This window comes from Plutella xylostella, chromosome 14 (assembly GCF_932276165.1).
Source record: "Plutella xylostella chromosome 14, ilPluXylo3.1, whole genome shotgun sequence".
In the NCBI taxonomy this organism is placed as follows: domain Eukaryota; kingdom Metazoa; phylum Arthropoda; class Insecta; order Lepidoptera; family Plutellidae; genus Plutella; species Plutella xylostella.
In genome coordinates this window covers 8,298,669-8,323,129 of record NC_063994.1, presented here as the reverse complement: position 1 = coordinate 8,323,129, position 24,461 = coordinate 8,298,669, and the positions used below count along the sequence as shown (strand labels likewise).

Sequence of the window (24,461 nt, the reverse complement as noted above, 5' to 3'; positions counted from 1 at the left end):
ATGATATAGGTAACATCTGTATGTCGTGGGAATAACGAGAAACTATTAAGTACTTAATTATTATTTATTTATTTATGAACACTTTATTTTACATTTTCTAAAGTAACAAGAAACAAGAGCATAAAATTAAAAGCAATACAGACAATGTACAAAGGCTAATTGCCAAAAATCCATATCTTCCAGGCAACCCTTGATACTCGTAGGGGAAGAAGAAGATGTCATTAATCATCATTATTTCGTCTAAAATCGCTGCAGGTGCGAGAAATTCTTCTTGGTATACTGCCTAAGGTATAGGTACGCAGCTTCACTCGCACCTGTAATCTAAGAAAAATAAAGATTATATACTTTCATCACGACCCATCCCGTCCCCACTGCTGGGGTACGGGTCTCTCGGGAAAATACCGCTGTAAATACATGTAATTCTATAAATAGAATTACATGTGAGTATATGGGTAAAATTTTTCGTCATATTTGGCAACACTAACCTGTAGCCGCTGCAAGTCGTTCTTCCAATTTTTCAAACGGAATTTAAAGCGCCTGAATACGTTATTCTTCCTGCATAAAAGCCAATATATCTAGTATTACTTTTCTTGCATCACTTTCCAGCACTTTTGGCATTATTTCACCCAGAAAATCACAAAACAAATTAAATAACGTAGCGTCAGTCCCTTCGCAGAAATTGACAACTCAAATATCGCACAGAGTATGAAATGACGTCTCGTTAGTACTCGTTACTCGTACTCGTTAGGAAGCATAATACATACGTGCCAATGAACTCCAGCGTAGTTTGTTTGTGGATTGCAGAAATCGGTTCTATTATATCTTATTATAGATACCTACTTAGGGTGGCTGTTACGAACTTCTATTTAAATACTACATAAATTCATTTAGCTAAATTCGTTTAATGCACTAAACAATTTTATGCTAAACATGTTTAGCTTCATAATTCACCATGGTTTTTCGATTACTATTTAGTTAAATGCGTTTAGCATCCAGCGATTTGTTATTTACGTTCAGTTCCACATCTTTTAATGAGAGACTTCATATTTTTTATTGAACATTCGAAACGACTCAGCGTAAAACGGAGTCAATCTATCAATTTCAAACATAGAGAAAATAACACTACTTATTTCAAAACAAAACTTATTTCGGCTTTCACCGCGTGGTGGTGTTTGTATTTATTTGTTGTAGTGATTTCAAAGTAAAATGAATAGTCAAGCAACTTCTTCTCGTGTTCGTGCCCCTAATTTTACAAGGGAAGAACAAGATTTATTGTGCAATGTATTGGAACCATACTTGCACATTATAGAGAGCAAAACGTTGTTCCTGAATGGTATCAGGAGCTTTAATGTATATTTTATACAATAATGCTATTGCATGAGTAACTCTATGAATGATTCTGCAAGCTGTTGGTTCTTCCACACCTATCACATCTCCACAAGTAATTAACTGACTGCCAGTTCCATAATATCGGAGTGTGCATAACAACTGGTTCATTGGAGTAACTGCATTATTTCTGTAACAATAATTATAGGTATAAATAAAAGTATAAGATAATTATGTAGTCAGATAACTTTATTATTTCAATACCTTAGCTACTTACCTGGTGGAAATAAATTCAAGATGATGTTGAATTTCTTGTAGTATAAGCGATACAGTTTAGCGAGCGGTGGTAGCTCAGTCGGGTAAGCGCCCCCTTCTCACGATGCGGGTTCGAATCCCGGCGCTGACATGTACCAATGAGTTCTTTTAACTTAAGTACAATGTATATCATCGCTCTTACGGTGAAGGAAAACATCGTGCGCATCTAGCACATCTAGATATGTGAACCCACCAACCCGCAGTGGACCAGGGTGGTGGGAAATGGTCCAAGCTTAGGAAGGCAGTTTAGACCTTGGGGATATGCACAAAGGTTCCACTCGAGAGAGCCAGGTGCAGGTACTTACACCCCCACAGAGAATAGAATAGAATGGAATAGCGATACAGTTTTTTTTGTCAAACGAAATCTCCTAACAATTTTTTTATCCGGTAGTGTCTCAAATAAGTTAGTTCTTTCTGCAATATAGCGTAATGAGCGAGGTTTATTCATATAGAGAAGTAATTCTTCATCATCGTCATCAAACAAAATATCCCACAAATCCATTATTTATTAGATAACCTCAATAACCTCTGAACAATGACCTCTGAATCTCTCACAGACAACAACTAGACATCACTGAGGAAAAATGCTAGAAATGGAAAAGTTCTCTTGACAGCCGGTCGGTCAGCTGGTCGCCGCGACTGACGCCATGACATGCGTAGTAGATAAATGTGTTTAGTAAAGTTAAATAGCCATTTGACCGCATTTAGGTTTAACAGATTACTAATCATATTTAAGTCGTGGTAAAAGATGTTTTACGAAATTTAAATAAAAATTGTGTTTAAATAAAAAGTTAAATACATTTATCACGTTGATAAAAGCCACCCTTAGTTAAGTTCTACCTATGAGTGAGAGCCTAACTGTCAATAAACTGCTTTGCAGTTTGACGGTGTGTATACTGTCATTTAAATTTGTGTTTCTTATGAATAAATAAATAAAATTGAAAAAAAATTACACATTTTGACCACCGGAACAGATAAGATTGTGGCACTATGTTATAGTTATATGTTATAGTATAGTTATATATATATATTAGTATATACTAAGTCTATGCACTATAAGAGCTTTAACGTGGTCGTGAAATGTAAGCTTTGTGTCAAATGTAACTCCAAGATATCATCTCCGCTGCTGTTACTGTAAATTTTAAATGTTTTTTTTTTGGGCTGATTTTCTCTTTATAGGTGTGGCTGGATTTCCGTTTTATCTTTGAAATCTGTTACATTGGCAATCTTTATTTTCTTTCAATGCCTTACCCTTCTTCTCTTCTTCCTTTCTTTTCTTCAACTTTGATGTGTCTTTTTTCTGCGATCCTTTTATTGGTATCCCCTTAGTTTGCATACCTTTCTCCTTTCCTTTTTTCTCATTAATCCTTTTTTCCGTGTTAAGAATCTCTCCTCTTGCTTGCCACTCTTGTTGAATGGTGTTGGTATGTTTGGTACTGGTGAAAGTTCTACGATATATTTAGATGGAGTAATCTTTGATCCAGTCTCATTCTTTTCCATCTCCGAAAGTGCAAATTGTTTGTCTATATTTATTGGTGTAAATCTGCGCATTTAGCTCTCCAGTGCTTTCTTCTAAATCAGTTTCGTATTCATCGGAGTCACGGCAGATTGTAAGAGTCACAACATTAGGTGAAATTTCATGGCTAGTATTCGGTTCGCTTGTAGATGTTTTTTGTTGATCTTGACCTGTTTCAGTATTGACTTGGACATGGACAGAATTAGCTGGAATGTTGGGGTAGCAATTTCTCAGCGATAATGTTATCGGAGAGTTTACTTGGCGAGCTTGGTCGATCCATAATAGGTTGGGGCGATTCATTCTGTTCATTGATATGTACCTGGTTAATGATACCAGAATCTATAAGCCGGAATCTGCTATCGCATGTGGGTCCACTGGAAATATTTCACTGCTTCGGAACCGCATTTGCTGGATTTGCAGCAGCAAGCCAAGCTTTTCCTATCATTTCAGCACAATGATTCCGGGTAGGTTTTTTGTTAACTCCCTTCATTATCTCAACAGGTTGTAGGAAATTTCCTGCAGCATTGCAGCAACCAATTACCGTCAAAGTTTCTCGTTCAAAGTGATATCATATTCTATTCTCTGTGGGGGTGTAAGTACCTGCACCTGGCTCTCTCGAGCTCGAGTTGAAAGTGATAATAGCGTGAACTGCTCGCTTCCCTTTAGTGGCAATAACTTTTCCAGTTTTGTTGTTAAGTTGTATTCCGGTCTCATCCATGTTGAAAATGCTTGCATATGGCTTATCTAACAAATTGTTATCAGTCAGAACAGAGATAATAAGCTCGATCTAAACTTGTTCTTTTGTTCTCGGTTTAAGCTTTGGGACCTTGCCAATGATAATACCACTCTTATGCTCAATTTAGGATATCGACCTAAAAAGATCTGCAACCATGGATAGCCCGCCATTTCCGTTTTTATGCTAAAGATATGTTTTAGTGGTAGTTTTTCTCGAAAACCCTTTAGATTTACCGCTGTCAATTTTTTTTGTGAAATGCCAGTTTCTTTCATTTTGGCGCGGTATTCTACTATTATTTGAGGTTTGATAGGCTGATAGGTGATCGGCTTTCCGTTCGAGTCTTTTTGGTTCCTCCCCCCTTTTTTCTGCTTGAAAGGAAAAATAAATAAATAAATAAATAAATCATTTTATTTCAGGCACAGGTCCCATAGTTATACATAATACATCAGAATTTACATTTAACATTCAACATTCATTGTTACTTAATTTACAATTATAAAGTAAGCAATTAAATTAAATTATTATTAAATTAAATTGTTATAAACAGAAATTATGAGATTTGTTAATGTCATAGAATTGAATCGAATTAGTTTGTCAGAGAGTGTGGTACAAATTGAACAGTTTGATTAGGCATTTTACATATTTTATCATTAGTCTTAAGGCCACAGTACGGTGTGGTTTTTTGGTAAACAGTTACAAAAATAGTTTTAATAATTTCATTATTACAGTTAACAATTCTATTGTGAAATGAAGTTGTAAGATTACGCATCAAGGCAAAGAAGTCTTTGACCCCATTCGTGGCAAACATGGCAGAGGCACTACACCGCCAGGGGAGTTTCAGCATACATCGAAATGCGTTATTATACTGAACACGCAGAGTGTTCATGGCACGCTGCGTGTAGTTCCACCATAGCTGACCAGTGTAGAACGCCTGGCAGTAAGCCTGAAAAAGGGTTATGCGAACCTGAATCGAGCATTGAGAAAATGTTCTCGCTAACATATTACTTTTCATTGCTAATAAACGCCTTTGACGTTCAAGATCATCATTATCTTTTAAGTTGTTAGTGAGGAGGTGTCCTAAATATTTAAATTTTTGTACAACCTTCAATGGAATTCCATACATATTGAGACAAGGACTACAAGTAGACACGTTTTTAGATTGAAAAACAACGATTTCCGTTTTATTTACATTATACACAAGACTATGGTCAGTCGCATAGCGCTCACAGACCTCCAAGAGCCTGCCCAGTCCTGAGACAGAGGGACTCAGCAGCACCATATCATCCGCATAGCTTAAATTATTTATGCATTTGCCCCCTATATGGCACCCAATCCTCATGCTGCTGAGTTCCTCAATCAAACCATTTACATAGAGGTTGAAAAGACTCGTGGAGGTCAGACCCCCCTGTCTCACTCCACAAGATAGCTTATATTCTTCTGAAATGGCACTTCCCCATCTAACATGGTTTCTCTGATTTCCATACCAATACTGTAATAGATTTGTTATCTTACATGGAACATTAGTACTTCTTAATTTACACCATAACTTATGATAACTTATCGTATCAAAGGCTTTGCTCAAATCTAGAAAACAAGCATAAATTGGCGTTTTACGAGCAGTATAGTATTTAACAGTATTTTTAAGTGCAAAAATTGCCAGGTCAGTTGACAATTTGCTACGAAAACCAAACTGAGCTTCGTTTATAGGCATATTTTCTTCACTCAAGTGATGACTAATTAATCTTTCACAAATTTTTGAAAAAATTGTAGCCAATGATATTGGACGATAATTTGATAGACTTGAGAGGTCACCAGTTCTATTTTTTTACAATAAAACAAAAGGAAAAAACCTATGCATTCCTCCTTGCTGTTTTATCGCGTCGCATAGTTTGTCATCATCGAACAAGTGGTTTTCCGTAGGTGGTATATCGTTGAGTAATGTAGCCAAAACTTTGTTCTTCGGTTTGTATGTGCAATCGGCCATAGCTTCCTTCTAACTTGGCTTCGCTCCGATAAAGACGGAAACCCAAATGCTCTAGCTAAGTCTTGGTTTGGTATAGCAAACCTGAGTTTTGCTTCGACGGCTGGCTGAATTTCATCTCCGAAAAGGTCTGCATAAGAGTAATCGTAGATTTCCCAGGTTCGCCAATCACTCGGAAAGTTTTCTTCAATGAATGATAAAATTGCATTCAGGGATGTGACATTGTCACAGGTGGGTCGACAGCAATTTCACCCAGTGTTTTAATTTGAGCCGGCATTGCGTCTGAAATGTACAAGACAAAGAACCATTGATAATCATTGACCTTCATTCCGATTATAAGCTCTTAATGTCCAGAAAGTCCTCAAACGTGAGTGACAAACTTCTTTCCGGTTTCCTTGGCACCTTTAATGAGGGATATATACTCAGCTGTATATTTTCTGCTCTTAAATATCTTTGGATTTGTTTCTCGCTTAGGCTGTGAGCGTTGTCATTTTAGTTTTGAGTATGGCCTTTGTAGATACAGGGAACCCGATTCTCTATGTAAGCACCCTTATGAGTGATGCTCTTTATCTTATCCAGTTTTGTCAAAGCGTACATATACATCGTCGTAACTAACTTATTCTTATTCTATTATTGTCCAAGTAAAAAGATGGTAAAAAGTAACATTCAATGACTGCCAGCACTTCTTTCATTTATTGTTTTTAGGAAATTATAGACATATACTATACAGGTACAGGTTCCTATTTCTACAGAACCTTTCTGTCCCTGCGTCTCGTCCCAAAATAGCAATACACATTTGAATAGGCTTTCAAGCTTTCTTCTTGCTTTGGGACTTTACTGCCAACTCTGCGATTGAGAAATTGTAGCAATTCATTTTAGTTTTATAATAAAAACTGCTATCTCGCCCTCTTGGCGCCTGTAAAATTGCCTGCAAGTCATATGCGGTCGTTATATTGGTCTCATTTAGGGCATATCTATCCTGTCGTTTTCATTCTCTAGACAGCTTCTTCACTTGTATATGGTCTTCATAACTTGCCTTAAAATCCTCTCTTTGCGTGAGTTTGTAGTCTCTACATGTTGTCGCGCTTATGAAAAATGGCTAGCTAAGAGGAGAGAAGAAATGAGAAAGCCAGGGTTTAGCTTGACACAAATTTATTTAGAGGTCAAGTGTGGGTTAGGCCTACACTACACGATCAGTCAGTTTTCAGTTGGCACGGATAGGGACTCCCCTGAGTCGAAGAGTATCGGCGTGGAATCCCGATAACGCGACCGGCGTGGAAGTCCTCTTCTCCAGTGGCCAGGTAGGTAGGCAGGCAGGTCACGTGGCCGTTGCGTGCGCGTGGCGTGTAGCTCGGCTGCGCGGCGTGGTCAGCAACACGAAGGCAGGGGGTTGCCGAACCAGCACGTAGAGGGCGAGCCGTAGAAACCACGTAGGTAGACCGTGGAGTCGGTAAACCGTACCGTGGACCCTAATATTGGGGAAGACACACACACGATACCACTGGTAATGTCTAGGTCATTCGACACTTTAGAGCGGGTTAGGCACCTAGAGGACTAACGTGAGGTAGGGTCACGCGCAGTCGATGCCGTAGCCCGTGGCCGAATGATCGAGAGCCAATGGTCACCGAGTGGGGCTGCCGCGATAGGTGGGGACAAGAACAAAAGACCGCTTCGCTGTCTAGGGATGGGAACGCGTCGATAATTTGAAGAGTTATCGACGCCGAAGATTAAGTTATCGATGAAGTCGATACTTTAAAAGGGAATTTACAAATAAATTATGAAGTCAATTATTATGATGTAAGTTATTTATTTGGAAGAAATAAATAACGTTACAATGTATCACAAAGATCTTTTCTAGGTGGATGGTTTTAGAGTCTTGCGCGCTTAGCACAGTATGGCTGACACAAGACTGCGGAGTCTGTTTGTGCAATCTATCTATCACGTTGTAAAAAGCACATAACTGTGGATGACGTGAGGGCACATATAAATGAAATTGGCGAAAACTGTTTGGCTATTGAGTTATTGAATCAATGGAAAGAAACCACATTCAACTCATTTAAAATAGAAATTAACAGCTCTAGAATAAGTAAGTTTCTAAGCCCTGAGTCCTGGCCGGTGGGCCTTGTATGTCGCAGGTACAGAGAGCGCTCCAGCGCGAACCGTAATAGCTCGTATAATAAATAATAATGGATAATACGACTACTGATGTTATTATGGTCACTTTTAACTGTAAATCAATTAAAAGGTCGATTGAACATGTACGGTCTCTGTGTAAGCGTGCCGATGTGATACTGTTGCAGGAGACTTGGCTGTTGCCACACGACCTAAACTTTACAAATGAGATAAGCAACGAGTTTGGGAGCTTCGCGAAATCTTCTGTGGACACAGCGGCGGGCGTGCTGCGCGGGCGACCGTACGGCGGCCTGGCGATCCTGTGGCGGAAGTCCGTCTTCCCGCTTGTGACCGTGTTGGATTGTGCAAGTGATAGAGTGGCGGCAATTAAAGTGCAAGTAGATAAGCGTGTTTTCGTAGTGGTGAATGTTTACATGCCCACCGACTCGGAGGACAACCTGCCCGAGTTCACCGACACATGCGCGCTGGTGCAGGCGCTCGTCGACGAGGGCGACGCCGAGGCGGTCTACGTGCTGGGGGACTTCAACGCGCACCCGGGGCAGAGGTTCGGCAGCGAGCTCATGGCATTCTGCAGCGACCAGCAGCTGGTATGTGCCGATATAGATATTCTAGGAGTGGACTCTGGGACATTTACGTTCGTGAGTGAAGCCCACGGGACTACTCGGTGGCTGGATCACTGCGTCAGCACAGTGGCCGCGCGTGATACTATAATGACTGTTACGGTGGACTATGATGTTAAATGGTCTGACCATTTGCCACTGTATATTAAGTGTAAGATTAAGGGTATAGTAAATAAAAAGTTTATTAACAACGACTATGATAGCCTTAAGAATATTAAATGGGGTGTAAAATCTCAAGAACAGATTGATAGGTACGGTAGTTATTGTAACAAAGAACTGAAGAAACTTAAAATATACTGTGACAGTGACAATGCGTCACTTTTATTAACAATTAATAATTACTACGATAAGATAATAAGCATTATGCAGAATGCTAGTATATCAAGCTCATTAAAATGTAATTCCCAGGGTGGTGCTCGTAGAAAGTACAAGCAGGTAACTGGCTGGAACCTACATGTACAAAATAGCCATCAAAATGCTAGGTTGTATTATAAATACTGGCTTTCTTTGGGCAAACCCAAAGCCGGAGAGATTTATGATAAAATGTATGCTAGTAGAAAAGTTTTCAAAAATAAGTTAAAATGGTGCCAAAAAAATGAGGAAAATATAAAATTAGATATATTGGCGGTAAGTCAAAGAACCAAAAACTTCTGCCAGTTCTGGAAATCGACTAAAAAGTTTAGCTATAAAAATAGTGTACCATCAAGTGTAGAATCTCAACAGGAGTATAAATGTATAGCCGACATGTTTGCTAACCATTTTAAAGTACAACCGTCTACCGGTGTACGGAGCGTGCCCGCTGCTGAGACAGCGGCCGCGGCGCCGCCGGCGACCCCCACGCGCTGCACGCCGCGCGACGTGGCGCGCGTGGTGCGCGGCATGACGCGCGGCAAGTCGCCCGGCGTCGACGGGCTCAGCATCGAGCATGTTCTTTATGCCGGTGATGAAATTTTTCGTGTGCTGTCCGAGTTATTCAACGCTTGTATTGAAAATAGTTGTTTGCCCAAAGAATTGATGAGAACAGTAGTGGTACCTGTGCCCAAAAATAAAACGGGTGACTTGTCGCGCCTAAATAACTACAGGCCCATCTCGCTAGGTACTGTTATAGGTAAAATTCTGGAGAGGTTCTTGCAGCCTGCACTGGCGAACAGGCTACGTCTAGATGATGCTCAGTTTGGTTTTCGTCCCGGTCTCGCAACTGACTCAGCCATATTTAGTCTGAAACACACAGTTAAATATTATACGGAGCGAGGGACATCTGTGTATGCATGTTTTTTAGATCTGAGCCGAGCTTTTGACCTGGTAAATTATAATTTGCTTTGGGAAAAACTTAAAAACGCGGATGTAAACAGCAATGTAGTGTCCTTGTTGCGATACTGGTACGAAAACCAAACTAATTCTGTGAAATGGGGCGACACTATGTCTAATGATTACAGATTAGAGTGTGGTGTACGTCAGGGAGGTCTGACCTCTCCCGACCTGTTTAACCTCTATATAAACGATCTGATCGAGGAGCTGAGGGGCACCGGCATCGGCTGCCATGTTGGTGGTGTCTGTGTCAACAACCTGAGTTATGCTGATGATATGGTGCTCCTCAGTCCCTCCATCAAGGCTCTTAGACGTCTATTAGCCATATGTGCTCGCTATGCCGAAGACCATGGGTTAAAGTACAATGAGAAGAAGACAGAGATGATGGTGTTCAAGGCCGGGAGAGGTCCAGACCGGGTGCCTCCAGTATTTCTGAAGGGCTCGCCAGTGCAGGTTGTAAACAAGTTTAAATATCTGGGCCACATACTGTCGTCAGACCTGAGTGACGAGGCCGACATAGAGCGCGAGCGCAGGGCTCTGGCCGTGCGCTGCAACATGCTCGCGCGCCGGTTCGCACTAGCCACAAACGAGGTGAAAATAACACTCTTTAAAGCCTATTGTCAGAGCCTTTATACTAGTCAGCTGTGGTTTCATTATACGAAACGTGCTTTCAGTGTACTGAGAGTTCAGTATAATGATGCCTTTCGGATACTGATGAGGCTCCCTCGTTTCTGCAGTGCATCGGGCATGTTCGCGGAGGCCAGAGTCCCTGACTTCTTTGCTATTATAAGAACAAAAATAGCTTCGTTCTGGGACCGATTACGTGGATCATCAAATGCGATCTTAAGCACGTTGTGTGACAACATTAACCATCCATTCTACCAACATTGGTTGAAGGTGCAACGCTCTGGTAATGTTAAATAAATTTGATTTTATTGTATGTTTATATTTAAACGTATGTTTATATAATTTTAATTATAAAGATAATAACAATTGACAAAGAATTACTTTCTGAATGTACCTAATTTTAATTTTAACTTTAATTTTATAATTTTATAATTTTATTATTGATGTAATGTTCTGATATGGGCTTTATACACCCGAAATAAATGACTATTATTATTATTATTATTATTACAAGATGTGTGATAATAGTTTTCCTGACAAACTCTAACATGGCCAACACGAAATAACCCAGGTAGCACAAAATTGCCAAGAATTTTATTTAATAAAATTACAAAGAAAATGTTGATTTAATATGAAGACACAAGAATAAAAGAATTTGAATACATTATGAGAAAATGGAAAGAAACTTACATTTTATATACATATATTATGAGAATGGCTGTCTGAACAGTATTGTCCTAATAAATCAAAATGTTTAACACACTGATATATTGTTATTATAATAAATTATGATTTAAATATAAAAATACAAGAATATTATATATAAAATAGAAGAATTGGAATATATTTTGATACTAAGATACCTGCATTATAAATATATTATGAGAATGGATGACCGAACAGTATCGTTCCGATAAATGAAGTTGAATGGAAAAGGTGAATGGTATGCCGAAGTGCAAGCGGTGCTCACTGAATGATAAGGCCTCTTTTCCATTACACGGTTGTTCAAACGTACGGTGTGTAAGCCGTACGGTTGAAAAAACGTGCTAGCTTGTACATGATACGGCAAAATCACCGCGCGAGACATTGGTAAGTACTGGCTAGTAGCGCTTTTTACTCGGGCTGTGTAGGACGTGCTGCGTCATGAATTTTCTTACGAAAAAAAAGATTATAGTTGCTTATTACATATATAGGAAAAAGAAAATAGAAAAAAAGGGAAGTAAGGTTTTGGATACATCCGATTTTAGAAAAAAGGGAGGAATATGGCGCGTTTCATACACTTGTCAAGAATCAATTGAGAGAAGATGAAGACAAGTTTTACAATTATTTTAGAATGCAGAAAACTACATTCGACAACTTGCTCCAAAAATTATCCCAGGAACTAAAACATCAAGATACTTTTATGCGAGAGAGTATATCGCCCGCAGAAAGATTGGCTGTAACTCTGAGGTAAGTAGGTACAAAATTAAATGACATATTTTAGTTTAAAATTGTTTATTGCACACAAACAAAATTATTACATGTAATTGAATTTTAATAATTATTAATTTAAGAACAAGTAAATCAAAAAATACACTACGCTGAAAATGCTACTCAAGTGCGGTACTAAAATCGAATTCGTCTTCAATAGAAACTTGAGAATCTGCCGAGATACTTTCCGCATTTACACTATGTACAGATAATTGTGATTCGGGTCGGTAGTGGATTGGCTCTAAACCAGAACCGTGTCCAAAATCATGAGAAGACGTCCGCCGTAGCATAGCCCGATCTAGCAGCTGTAGAATATCCATATGTTGACGATTGCGCATTTGAGGATGCTGTACCACTTAAATATCCTTGATGGCCTGGATCCCATTGGTTTCTTGATGTAGGTATATACTGAGTACACTGTCTGTTGAATATTTTTAATTATTGAAATTACTTGAAACTGAAAGTCTATCATATTTCAGCACTGAACTTGTCAACTGTATCAGCGATTCCCATAAAAAAGTTCATACTACGGCTTTTCTTTTTCTCATCTCGTTCTGCTGAATCCATAAACTTCATAAACCTAATGTCAACTTCACTTAGTTCATTTTTTCTTTTTTTTTAGCCCTTTGCGTCTCACTCCGTTCAGTGTATCCCGAGCTTGATGAGTCGGGACTGCACTATCAAAATTTTCATTACTGAGGCTAGAATCATGAACATGTTCAGTCATGTTAGAATCGGTCTTGCGATGCTCAACATTTTTTTTAGGAACATCATTTCATCATAGAACATATATTTTCTTTTTTTTTTTTGCTGAAGAACCAGACATTTATTTACATTCATTAATTTTTTTGTCATATTTTATCCAGCTATTTTTCATATTGATCCACTTCTTCATCACCATTTGCCCTGAAAATAAATAAATAATAATTATTAAATTCAAAATTTATAAAAACCCCCGACCTAAACTGAATCGACCCCGACCTAAAATGGGGTTTTAGAACCAAAAGTCGTTAAGTTTTCGCATTATAAAGAGTGTTTTCAAAAGAGAAACACACATGATGCCAAGTATTATAATTCAAAGACAAAACCATTACCTTTATTGCAAATAGGTGATCATGTTTACTTTAAGAAAATTCCTAATGGAAACTGGTTACCAGTAATCGTTAAAGAAAAACTAAATTGTCAAAGATCATACATTATAGAAGCGAATGATGGTATTAGGTATAGGAGAAATAGAGTACATTTGAAATTTAGATTTCATAGTAATGTTTACCGTCATGACCCTCTGCCCATGCGAACCAGCTCGTTGGAAGGAACTGAAAGGGAAGGAATTGAGGATGATGGACGGGTGGAGGAGGTCAAGGCCAAGGGTAGTGAACCCTATATGACGAGGTCAGGTAGAGTTGTTAAACTACCAGCTAGATACATGTAGATTTGTAAATGTATCTACAGGGTGTTGCAAAAAGGGTATACTAAGCCGAAACCTACATGTGGAGCATGGTATATCTAAGCCTGAAACTGAAACCAAAATTTGAAAATTCGCGAAAAAAAAATTTCATTTTCCATAGAAACTTTGTTGGTCACGTGACTTTTTACTATGGGAAAATATTTTTTTTTTTCGCGAATTTCCAAATTCTGATTTCAGATTTGGGCTTAGATATACCATGCTGCACATGTAGGTTTCGGCTTAGTATACCAATTTTGCAACACCCTGTATAATCGTAGGACTTCTTTATGATGTATACTTACTTATGTATGATGCCAAGATTATAAATACCTAGATTTGTATAAGATAATAAGTTAAACTTATCTTTAGCAACAAAAAATTATCTCTATTGTGTACTTAACTTAGTTCTGTCTGGGTAATTAAACTTTAATATTTTGTATTGTCATAATATCATTTCAAACTTAAGAAAGGGGATGTCACATCACTAGTTATCATATCACATCTCTAGTTCTGTCAATGTCATCGATAGCAACTTGTCACTTTTTACTTGGTCTGGTCTACAACATTGTGTCATTTTGTAACGTTATTTATTTTACAACGTTACCTACTTCATTATTAAACTTAATTACCTAAATCCATCCGCGAGCGAAAATGGTTCGTTTGCGCTTTGCTTCGCGGATCCCTAAAAAACTTGTCCAGCGACCGGTTCGACTCGCAGCGAGGCTTGGCCACTGCTATTCGCCGCTGCGATTGTTAAACGTCTCGAGACCCTCGCTGAGTTTGTGCGTGCGCGCTTCTATCTCGTTCGCCAGCTCACCGTCACTAACGGCCGAGTCGTAAACATTACAATTACATAATTAATTAAAGGCAATTACGTACTTGTGTAATTAAATAAACTAAGTGTTGTACATGCAGTTCCCCACACTTCTTGGGTAAGTTGCGAACAGATACCTACTTATTTTTAGAGTTAGTTATTATTGTGCTATTGTAGTTCTAAATAGTGCTTGTACATATTTCGCCTTATCATATTTAATAAGTGAGCAAACGAGTAACTAGCTTTAATAGTGATAAGTTTTTTTACTAATTTCTATCGCTTGCCGCTTGAAGAAGATTAAGATGGCGAGTGCCAAATATTGCTAGTCACTCACGATTGCATCATCCTCATCATACCATAATACTTTGTCGCATTATTTTTAAGCACTAAAGGTTCTGGTTAATGGTTATGACCCTTAGTATAGTTAGTTAGTTAAGCAATCCTAGTACATAATGATCATGTTGTAGTTAGTTTAGAAATATAGTAATTGTACAGAACTCCCAGATAGTAGGTATAGTTATTAACTTGTATTATTAATTTATTTTTCATAACTCCGCTACTGATAACTTTCACCGCCACTTTCAAGCTTGTTGGGTTTCTTCTTCTTTTGCCTAACCAGTGTCGGTGAACCGTCCTATGCCGAAGGTTGGTAATAATGCAAGGGGTTTATTCCAGGGTCCGACGTACTGGTTGAGTACCTACTTACGACGGCACTGAGATCCGCCTGTCCACCACCGGGAATTAACTACGGAGCCGTTCGTTACCCACGACGCTTATTTACCGCCTCGAGAAGACGTCCCGTTATTCCTGGGCGGCTAAGGGGAGTACCTGACCGTAATAGCCGTACGGAGAGATTGAACCCGAGTGTAGGGCAACCCACGAAATTTAATAAAGTTGTACGCTAAATAAACTTAATTTTCTTTTATTTATTTTTTCCCACCGCCATTTAAGAGCTAGCTGCGACATTGGCGCCATAACGTGTTCTAAGGGTTCGGTCTCTCTTTATAGGTTTATTACGTAGTTTGCATGGTGTGCGTGTGCCTTGTAAAGAATTGTTTTTTTTATTTTTTTGTGTGCTTAGTAATTGTATTGTAAATGTGTGTATTGCAAAAAAAAAATAAGTAAATCTTGATCTTGTAATAATTTATGTTAAAATTTTATTTTGTAACTTGGGTTCCGTAGTATTTTTTTGCAATCCACACCAGTTGATATTTTCTTTGCATTTTTTTTCTTTTGTTTTTCTTCTTTTCTATCCTTTTTCTTCTAGAAGCTTAAAAAAAACATATCTACGTAGGCTTTTCTTTTTCTTGTAACAGGGCGGAGTACTTTGTTGATTTTTATTAGAGGTAGATTTTTTGTACTGGTTCTGGTACAATGTCAATTTTTTCTGGTATCTGTTCGCAATTATTATTTAAGAAATGTTTTTAAAACTTAGTAATAAATATTAAAAAAAAAAAAAAAAAAAAACTAGGTATATAAAAAAAAATACAATGTCGGAAATTAAATTTCTTTCCTTGCTTAAACCAGAGCTGGAATATGAGGTAGAAGTTCGCGGTGAAACGCCTGGGCTAACGGTAGCTCTTCTACGCAAGCAAATATCCAAACTCGGACCTAAGTTTCCTTCTTGTGATATTTTACTTTCGCATTTAGAAACTGGCGATGATTTAGATGGTTTGGAGGCATCCCTCGCAAGGCTAGAAGAAAGCGTTAATCAACTGTCAGCTAACTATGAAAAAAACAAGCTGGAGAGGTCAAGGAACCTGGCATTACAAATTTATTTCAGAATTACAAGGATTGACGCTTCTTCTAGTCGTGAGGACTCAGTTAGGCTCAGTCAGGCTACTATTAAATTAAAAACATTACAGGCTTCGCTCGCTGTACCAAGTTTAGGAGAGATTACATCGGAAACTCCTGTAACAGCAACTGGTAATATCGAGCTAGTTTCAACAAATAACGACGTCACTGTTCCACAGGTCATAGTTTCTTGTGATAAAAATCTGTCAGGTGACTTAACTTCACTAAAGTATGACGGGAAAACTTGTGCCCGTGCCTTTATTCAAAGAGTTAAAGAATTTATAACCGCTCGAAATATCAGTTCCGACAAAATGTTAAGGTTTGCTACGGAAATTTTCACCGGTGATGCTTTACATTGGTTCCGTAGCCTACAAGATTCCGTCTCTACGTGGGATGAAGTGTGCGATCGTCTAAAGGAAGACTTTAGTCAGTCGGATTACGACTACCGTTTCCTGGAGGAAATTAGAGCGCGAACACAGGGTGAACGGGAGAATATTACCATTTACCTTGCTATAATGTCGGGTATGTTTTCGCAACTGAATAAGCCGCTGTCTGATGCAGACAAATTAGAGATCATTCTGCATAATATTCGTCCAACCTATGCTAGTGTGCTTACTTCTGTTTCGAAAATCGAAAATATTGAAGAACTGCGTATTTTGGCCAAAAATTATGAGGATGTGCAAGCTAGAATGTCACGTTTCAGTGAACCACCAAAAATAGGTCCTTCTACCTTAGCACCGAGTTTTGCCTATGCACACTCTTCAGATAGTAGGCAGGTTTATCCTGGTAGTAGGCAATACCAGCAGTTCCAACCAAATTATAGGTCGTTCAACCAAAACAGACCTGCACCTGTTACTTCAAAACCAGTGCACGCAGTCGAAAAGCAGAAATTTTGCCCTCGGTGTCGTGAGGACACACATAGCTTACGGCAGTGTAAGGCTGAGCGGAAAATAGTATGTTTCCGTTGTGGCCGTCCCGATTTCCGCCATTATGATTGCCCTGATTGCCAAGGTTCAGCACCTAGTCATCAGTCAAAAAACTAGTACCTCAGAATTGTGGAAAAATTGACCATTTCAATAAGGAAGACTGGTCAAAATGGCTAACTTTTGTCAAAAATTTCTTTTCCTTTTATACCGTTTCTACAATTCTGAGACACAAACCACACGGTGATGGTAGACCATACGTAAGGATTAAAATTAATGACATGGAGGTCTGTGGCTTGTTAGATTCGGGCGCAGCAGTAACAATATTAGGAAATAATTCTCACAAAGAATTAAAGTTGGAATCGAGCGTTATTACCGATGAATCCATTAGTGTCGTTGCTGCTGGTGGTCAAACAATGAAAAGTGTCGGTTACATAGAACTGCCAATCAGATTTGAGGAAAATTTCCACATAATCAAAGCCTATGTGATTCCAGGCATTGATACTTCATTAATTTTAGGTGTTGATTTCTGGCGGAAGTTTGAGTTATGTCCCAAGTATCTTGGCTCCATTGACATAACTCAATCTGCTGATTCCCTAGGGTCAATCTCACCATCCATTCCCGAAAAACACATCACATCTTACGACAATTTAGAAGAGGGTCAACGTGTTATTGTCGACAGTCTGGTTGAACAGTTTCGTGACATCTCTATGGAAAGAAAGGGTCTGGGAAGAACCTCTCTAATCACTCATCGTATCGATACTGGAGATTCTCCTCCTATTCGTCAGCGATACTATCGCATGTCTCCTGAAAAGCAACGCATCGTGACTCAGGAAGTAGATGAGATGCTGAGTCTTGACGTTGTGGAACCATGCGAGAGTGAATGGTCTTCTCCAGTCCTCATAGTTTACAAGAGCAATGGACAGCCCAGATTTTGTCTGGATAGTCGGAAACTAAATTCGGTCACTAAAAAAGACGCTTACAGCCTTCCATACATATTTGAGATCTTGGATAATCTCAGAGATGCTAAATTCTTGTCAAGTATAGATCTCTCGAAAGCTTTCTGGCAAATTCCGTTAGAAGAGCAGGACCGCAATAAGACCGCCTTTTACGTTCCTGGTCGTGGCACTTTGCGTTTTAAGACCACAGCTTTTGGTCTCACGAACGCGCCCGCGACTCAGCAAAGGTTGGTAGATATGATGTTTGGTCCGGAGTTCGATTTGAAGGTATTTGCGTATCTTGACGATATAGTGACAGTAAGTAGTACATTTGAGGATCACGTCTCGCTACTTAACAGTATCCTGGAGAAACTAAAACAGGCAAATCTGACTATTAACATCGACAAATGTCAATTTTTCCGTAGTCAGCTTAAGTATTTGGGTTATGTAGTGGACATGAATGGACTACGTACCGACCCAGAGAAAGTCGAGGCCATCCTTAACTACCCGACTCCCACCTGTAGGAAGGACTTAAAACGATTTCTTGGGACCGCTACATGGTACCGCCGATTCGTTCCAAACTTCAGTACCATCGCTGGCCCATTAAATAAACTAACTTCGAGCAATAAAAAGGCTCCACCGTTTGTTTGGACTGACGAAGCAGATGTGGCTTTTAGAAAACTCAAGGAGTGTCTTGTTTCAGCGCCTGTTCTTGTCTGTCCTGATTACAGCCTTCCATTCGAGGTCCACACCGACGCAAGTAATTACGGTGTTGGTGGCATGCTAACGCAAACCATTGATGGTGTGGAACGTCCTGTAGCTTATATGAGCAAGTCACTGACAGGTGCGGAGAAAAACTACAGCATTACCGAGAGGGAGACGCTTGCTGTTCTCACTGCACTCGAACACTGGCGTTGCTACTTAGAAAATGGGCAAACTTTTACCGTTTACACGGACCATTCTTCGTTAAAGTGGTTTCTCTCGTTAAATAATCCCACAGGTAGGCTCGCTAGATGGTGTGTACGTCTCTCTTCTTTCAATTTCGTTATCAAGCATCGTAAAGGGGTTGATAACGTTATTCCAGATGCACTCTCACGAGCCATCCCTGTATCCGCCATCTCTACAGCGGATTCTTTCAGCAATACTAGCGATTCTTGGTACAAGAAGATGTATAGTTCTTGTTTAAATACGCCTTCTTCGCTACAAAATTTTCAAATTCAGAACCATTGTCTCTATCGGTTGACAAAAAACATCAACAAAAGCCCCCTTATGTCAGAGTTTGCTTGGAAGGAGGTTGTTCCCAGTGAATTACGCGAGCAAGTTGTCTCGGAGAATCACACAGAGCCGACAGCTGGTCATCTGGGCATATTTAAGACCTACCACCGCCTAAGCTTACGCTATTATTGGCCAGGTATGCATGCTGACGTGGTTAAGTTTGTTTCATGTTGTTCCGTGTGCCTTTCTCATAAACTACCCAACCACACCACTCTAGGCGAGATGGGACGGCCCAAGCAGTGCTCGCGTCCTTTTCAAATGATTTCGATCGATTTTGTAGGCCCGTTACCTTCTAGTAGGAAGCAGAACGCGTATTTACTGGTAGTGGTATGTTGTTTTTCAAAATATTGCATGATGTTCCCCATGAGAAGAGCGACAGCTGTTGGTGTCATAAAAAATTTAGAGGACAGTGTTTTCTTGGTACACGGTGTTCCCCAAACAATTTTTTTGGATAATGGCTCGCAGTTTATTAGTAAGGAGCTTGAAGTTTTTTTCAAGAAATATAAGATACCTAACGTCTTCTTCACGCCCAAGTACACTCCACAAGTCAACACTGTGGAACGCTATAATAAGACGATCGTTACATGCATCTCCGTTTTTATCGAGAACGATCATAGGTCCTGGGATGTGAATTTGCCCAAGATCCAGTTTGCCCTAAATAATTCTGTTAGTGAGGTTACAGGTTACACCCCTTCTTTCTTGGTCCATGGTCGAGAACTTGTCACTTGTGGTTCTCACTATGTAGACGCAGACTTAGGCAATGAGATTATATTTCTACCTCGGGACATCTATAGCGAAAACGTAGGTCACTTGTCAGGAATATTTAATAATGTACAAGCTAACCTTTGGCGAGCGCACCAGAAGAACACTTCTCGTTATAACTTGAGACGTAAGCCAGCTGAATTTGACGTAAATGATATTGTTTGGAAACGCACTTATTTTCAAAGTGACAAAGACAGCTACTTCAGTAAAAAGTTGGCTCCAAAATTTACAAAATGTCGCGTTACAAGCAAGTTATCTCCTTTAGTTTACCAATTAGAAGACATGAACGGTAAGGATCTTGGCAAATGGCACATCAAAGATCTTAAATTGGTTAGTTGATTTTATTAGGTTTTTATTAAAAGTAGATTTAGTGCGGATTTTTTTTTTTTGAGAAAAAAAATCCTTGTGCAGCGAGCGGGGTAATGTAACGTTATTTATTTTACAACGTTACCTACTTCATTATTAAACTTAATTACCTAAATCCATCCGCGAGCGAAAATGGTTCGTTTGCGCTTTGCTTCGCGGATCCCTAAAAAACTTGTCCAGCGACCGGTTCGACTCGCAGCGAGGCTTGGCCACTGCTATTCGCCGCTGCGATTGTTAAACGTCTCGAGACCCTCGCTGAGTTTGTGCGTGCGCGCTTCTATCTCGTTCGCCAGCTCACCGTCACTAACGGCCGAGTCGTAAACATTACAATTACATAATTAATTAAAGGCAATTACGTACTTGTGTAATTAAATAAACTAAGTGTTGTACATGCAGTTCCCCACACTTCTTGGGTAAGTTGCGAACAGATACCTACTTATTTTTAGAGTTAGTTATTATTGTGCTATTGTAGTTCTAAATAGTGCTTGTACATATTTCGCCTTATCATATTTAATAAGTGAGCAAACGAGTAACTAGCTTTAATAGTGATAAGTTTTTTTACTAATTTCTATCGCTTGCCGCTTGAAGAAGATTAAGATGGCGAGTGCCAAATATTGCTAGTCACTCACGATTGCATCATCCTCATCATACCATAATACTTTGTCGCATTATTTTTAAGCACTAAAGGTTCTGGTTAATGGTTATGACCCTTAGTATAGTTAGTTAGTTAAGCAATCCTAGTACATAATGATCATGTTGTAGTTAGTTTAGAAATATAGTAATTGTACAGAACTCCCAGATAGTAGGTATAGTTATTAACTTGTATTATTAATTTATTTTTCATAACTCCGCTACTGATAACTTTCACCGCCACTTTCAAGCTTGTTGGGTTTCTTCTTCTTTTGCCTAACCAGTGTCGGTGAACCGTCCTATGCCGAAGGTTGGTAATAATGCAAGGGGTTTATTCCAGGGTCCGACGTACTGGTTGAGTACCTACTTACGACGGCACTGAGATCCGCCTGTCCACCACCGGGAATTAACTACGGAGCCGTTCGTTACCCACGACGCTTATTTACCGCCTCGAGAAGACGTCCCGTTATTCCTGGGCGGCTAAGGGGAGTACCTGACCGTAATAGCCGTACGGAGAGATTGAACCCGAGTGTAGGGCAACCCACGAAATTTAATAAAGTTGTACGCTAAATAAACTTAATTTTCTTTTATTTATTTTTTCCCACCGCCATTTAAGAGCTAGCTGCGACAATTTGTGTCTGAAATAAAACAATATCAATTACTGTGCCAGTGAAGACTTTTTATTATAAATATACGAACCCCCAAACAATACAACACTAAAGTGAAAGAAAGTATTATTATACTTAATAAGAGTATTATAAGAAATATATAGGCTTAGTTTAATTTTGAGTTACAGGTATATTCATTCTCAAATTTCTGGACATTAACAATGGACAACATTTCATTTTCTTTACCCTATATTTTTATTAGCTATTCGGAAAGATTATAGAAAATTAGTGGACTCGTATTTTTTTATTTTGTATATACATTAATTTTAGCATGTTATTTTTAACTTTAAAGTTTATTATTTTAAAACCGGAAGTGAAGCCACATATTAGGCTCAATTTTTATTTTTGTCTATTGCCTGAGTCTCGAAAAAAAACATAAATGACACTGACAAGTGACATTTAAACTTTGTTTACATGCCAACCAACAAATGGGTCATTTTCAAATGACATTGATATTTCTGATGATGGAAAGTAGGTACTTATCATGTAAAAAAATAAGCAGAAGCATTGTTTCAGCTGTGTAGGCGGTGGCATGCTCTGGGACATATTATATAGAGGTCATCTGTTAATAATAAATAAAAAAATAGTCAGAAAGTGTCAGAACAGAATTAATGAAAATGACCCAAATAAACAACAACGTCACGATAAAACGTCAAATTCAATCAAAAATGAAAGTGACAGTTACTTTGTTTTTAAATCTATAGGCTTTGATCATCAAAATGCATCGCACCTGATGCATGACGTCATCAGCACTTTTTTACTATTTTATGATTTTCTCGAAAATGATACATCCAAAAAATACAAAAACATTTTTTTTGTGTCATTTAGAGCTAAATCTCGAAATGGTTTTCGATTTATAGCAGCTTTAGTTTTTTGAAATGTTGTCCATTGTGCTGGTGATGGCAAATTATTTTTGGGTGTATTTCTATATTGCAATAAAGCTATGTATGGGTCTGTGTTTGTTTCTTTACATTTCTTCAAGATGTTTTTTATAATTTTTACTGAACTTTCAGCTTGTCCATTTGACTGTGAATAATATGGGCTTGAGACTACATGCTCTACATCCCAATCATACAAGAATGATTTGAATTCTATGGATTGAAAAGGTGGTCCACCATCCGACACCAGAGACATAGGTATGCCATGTCTGGCGAAAATTGATTTTAAATGAATTATTACATTTTTGGCTGAATATCCTTTGTCCATCAGAGCTATTTCAATGTACTTTGAATAATAATCAGTTACAATTAGATAATTTGAATTCTCAAAATAAAAAAAATCAATACCTACCTGTTGCCATGGAAATTTAGTTATTTTATAATTTTGTAATGGTTCATTTTGATTTGAGACTCTAAATTTGGCACAAACTTCACATTGCTCTACCATATTTTTTATATCAACATTTATTGTAGGCCAATACAATATTTCCCTGGCCAACTTCAGACATTTATTTATGCCTTGATGCCCTTCATGAATTTTTATTAACATTTCCTTTATCATAGCCTGTGGCACTATCAATCTGTTCCCTTTAAATAATAAGTCATTTATGACATGAATTTCATTCTGAAAACTCCAATAACATTTTAACATTTCTTCTACTTTTGTTTTGTTACTAGGCCAGCCTTGCTGACAGTATTTTTTTAATGTTTGCAAAGTTTTATCTGAGTTAGTTGCTTCTAACAATTTTATTTTATATGCTTCACTAACAGCTAAGTTTGAATAAACTGAATTTACATGACATTGCATATCAGACTCATAGTTAGGTATAAAATTTTCTTTCATTGCAGCACTAGACAGAGTATCTGATATGAACATTTCTTTACCTGGCACATCATGGTACATAACATCTAGGTCATATGCTTGTAATGCTAACATCATTCTTTGAAGTCTAGCCGGTACATCATGCAATGGCTTTTTAAACAAGTAAATCAATGGTTTATGGTCAGTCTCTACTTTAACCCTGCTACCATAAACATATTGATGAAATTTATTACATCCAAATTGTATGGCAAACAATTCTTTTTCAATCTGAGCATAGTTTTCTTGTGATGATGTTAGTGTCCTAGAACTATAAGCTATCGGACGACCCTTGCAATATTACTGCTCCTACAGCTGACTTGGACGCATCTACTGACAATGTTAATGGCAATTTTGTATCATAGTGAGCTAACACAGGTGCATTTGTGATGGTTTCTTTCAAATTATTGAAACATTGTTCATGATTCTCATCCCAAACCCATTCTACACCATTTTTCAATAAGTTTCGCAAAATATTGGTTTTTTCTGAAAGATTCTCAATAAATGGACCTAAATAATTGATAATTCCTAAGAATCTCTGTAAATCTTTGACATTAGTTGGAGTTGGCAGCACTTTAATAGCTTGGACTTTCCTATTATCAACTTTGACACCATCTTTACTGAAGATATAGCCTAAAAACATACTTCCTCGACAAAAAAATTACATTTTGACTTATTCAACTTTAAATTAACTTGCCTGACTCTTTCCATGACCTTACGTAGTCTCATATTATGTATTTCAACAGTTTCACCATAGAATAAAAAATCATCAACAAAAATTAATACTTCCTCTAGATCTCCAAACAAATCTAGCATAATCCTATAGAAAATTTCAGTTGACGCATTAATTCCAAAGGGTAATCTTAAATATTTGTACCTACCGAATGGAGTTTGAAAGGTACATAAGTCAGAACTTTCACTGTCTAATTTAAGAGACCAAAATCCTGAAAATGCGTCAAGATGACTATAATATGCGGCACTTTTAAGTTTTGACCTAATTTCATCTATGTTAACT

At 38.3% G+C, this 24,461-nt stretch overlaps 3 long non-coding RNA genes and 1 pseudogene across 3 annotated transcripts; 2 read left to right on the top strand and 2 right to left on the bottom strand.

Annotated features, from left to right (window-relative positions):
* Positions 1-206: 206 nt before the first annotated feature.
* On the bottom strand, positions 207-529 carry LOC125489410. The gene is made up of 2 exons (XR_007266969.1): positions 486-529; positions 207-314 (listed from the first exon to the last, which is right to left on the bottom strand). It is a non-coding gene; the product is annotated as an uncharacterized LOC125489410 (long non-coding RNA).
* A 10,697-nt stretch (positions 530-11,226) lies between these two features.
* On the bottom strand, positions 11,227-12,933 carry LOC125489486 (annotated as a pseudogene).
* Positions 12,934-14,056: 1,123 nt separating this feature from the next.
* On the top strand, positions 14,057-15,200 carry LOC125489463. Its single transcript, XR_007267019.1, has 2 exons — positions 14,057-14,411; positions 14,969-15,200. It is a non-coding gene; the product is annotated as an uncharacterized LOC125489463 (long non-coding RNA).
* A 5,141-nt stretch (positions 15,201-20,341) lies between these two features.
* LOC125489462 lies at positions 20,342-21,553 on the top strand. Its single transcript, XR_007267018.1, has 2 exons — positions 20,342-20,764; positions 21,322-21,553. It is a non-coding gene; the product is annotated as an uncharacterized LOC125489462 (long non-coding RNA).
* The last annotated feature ends 2,908 nt before the right edge of the window (positions 21,554-24,461 follow it).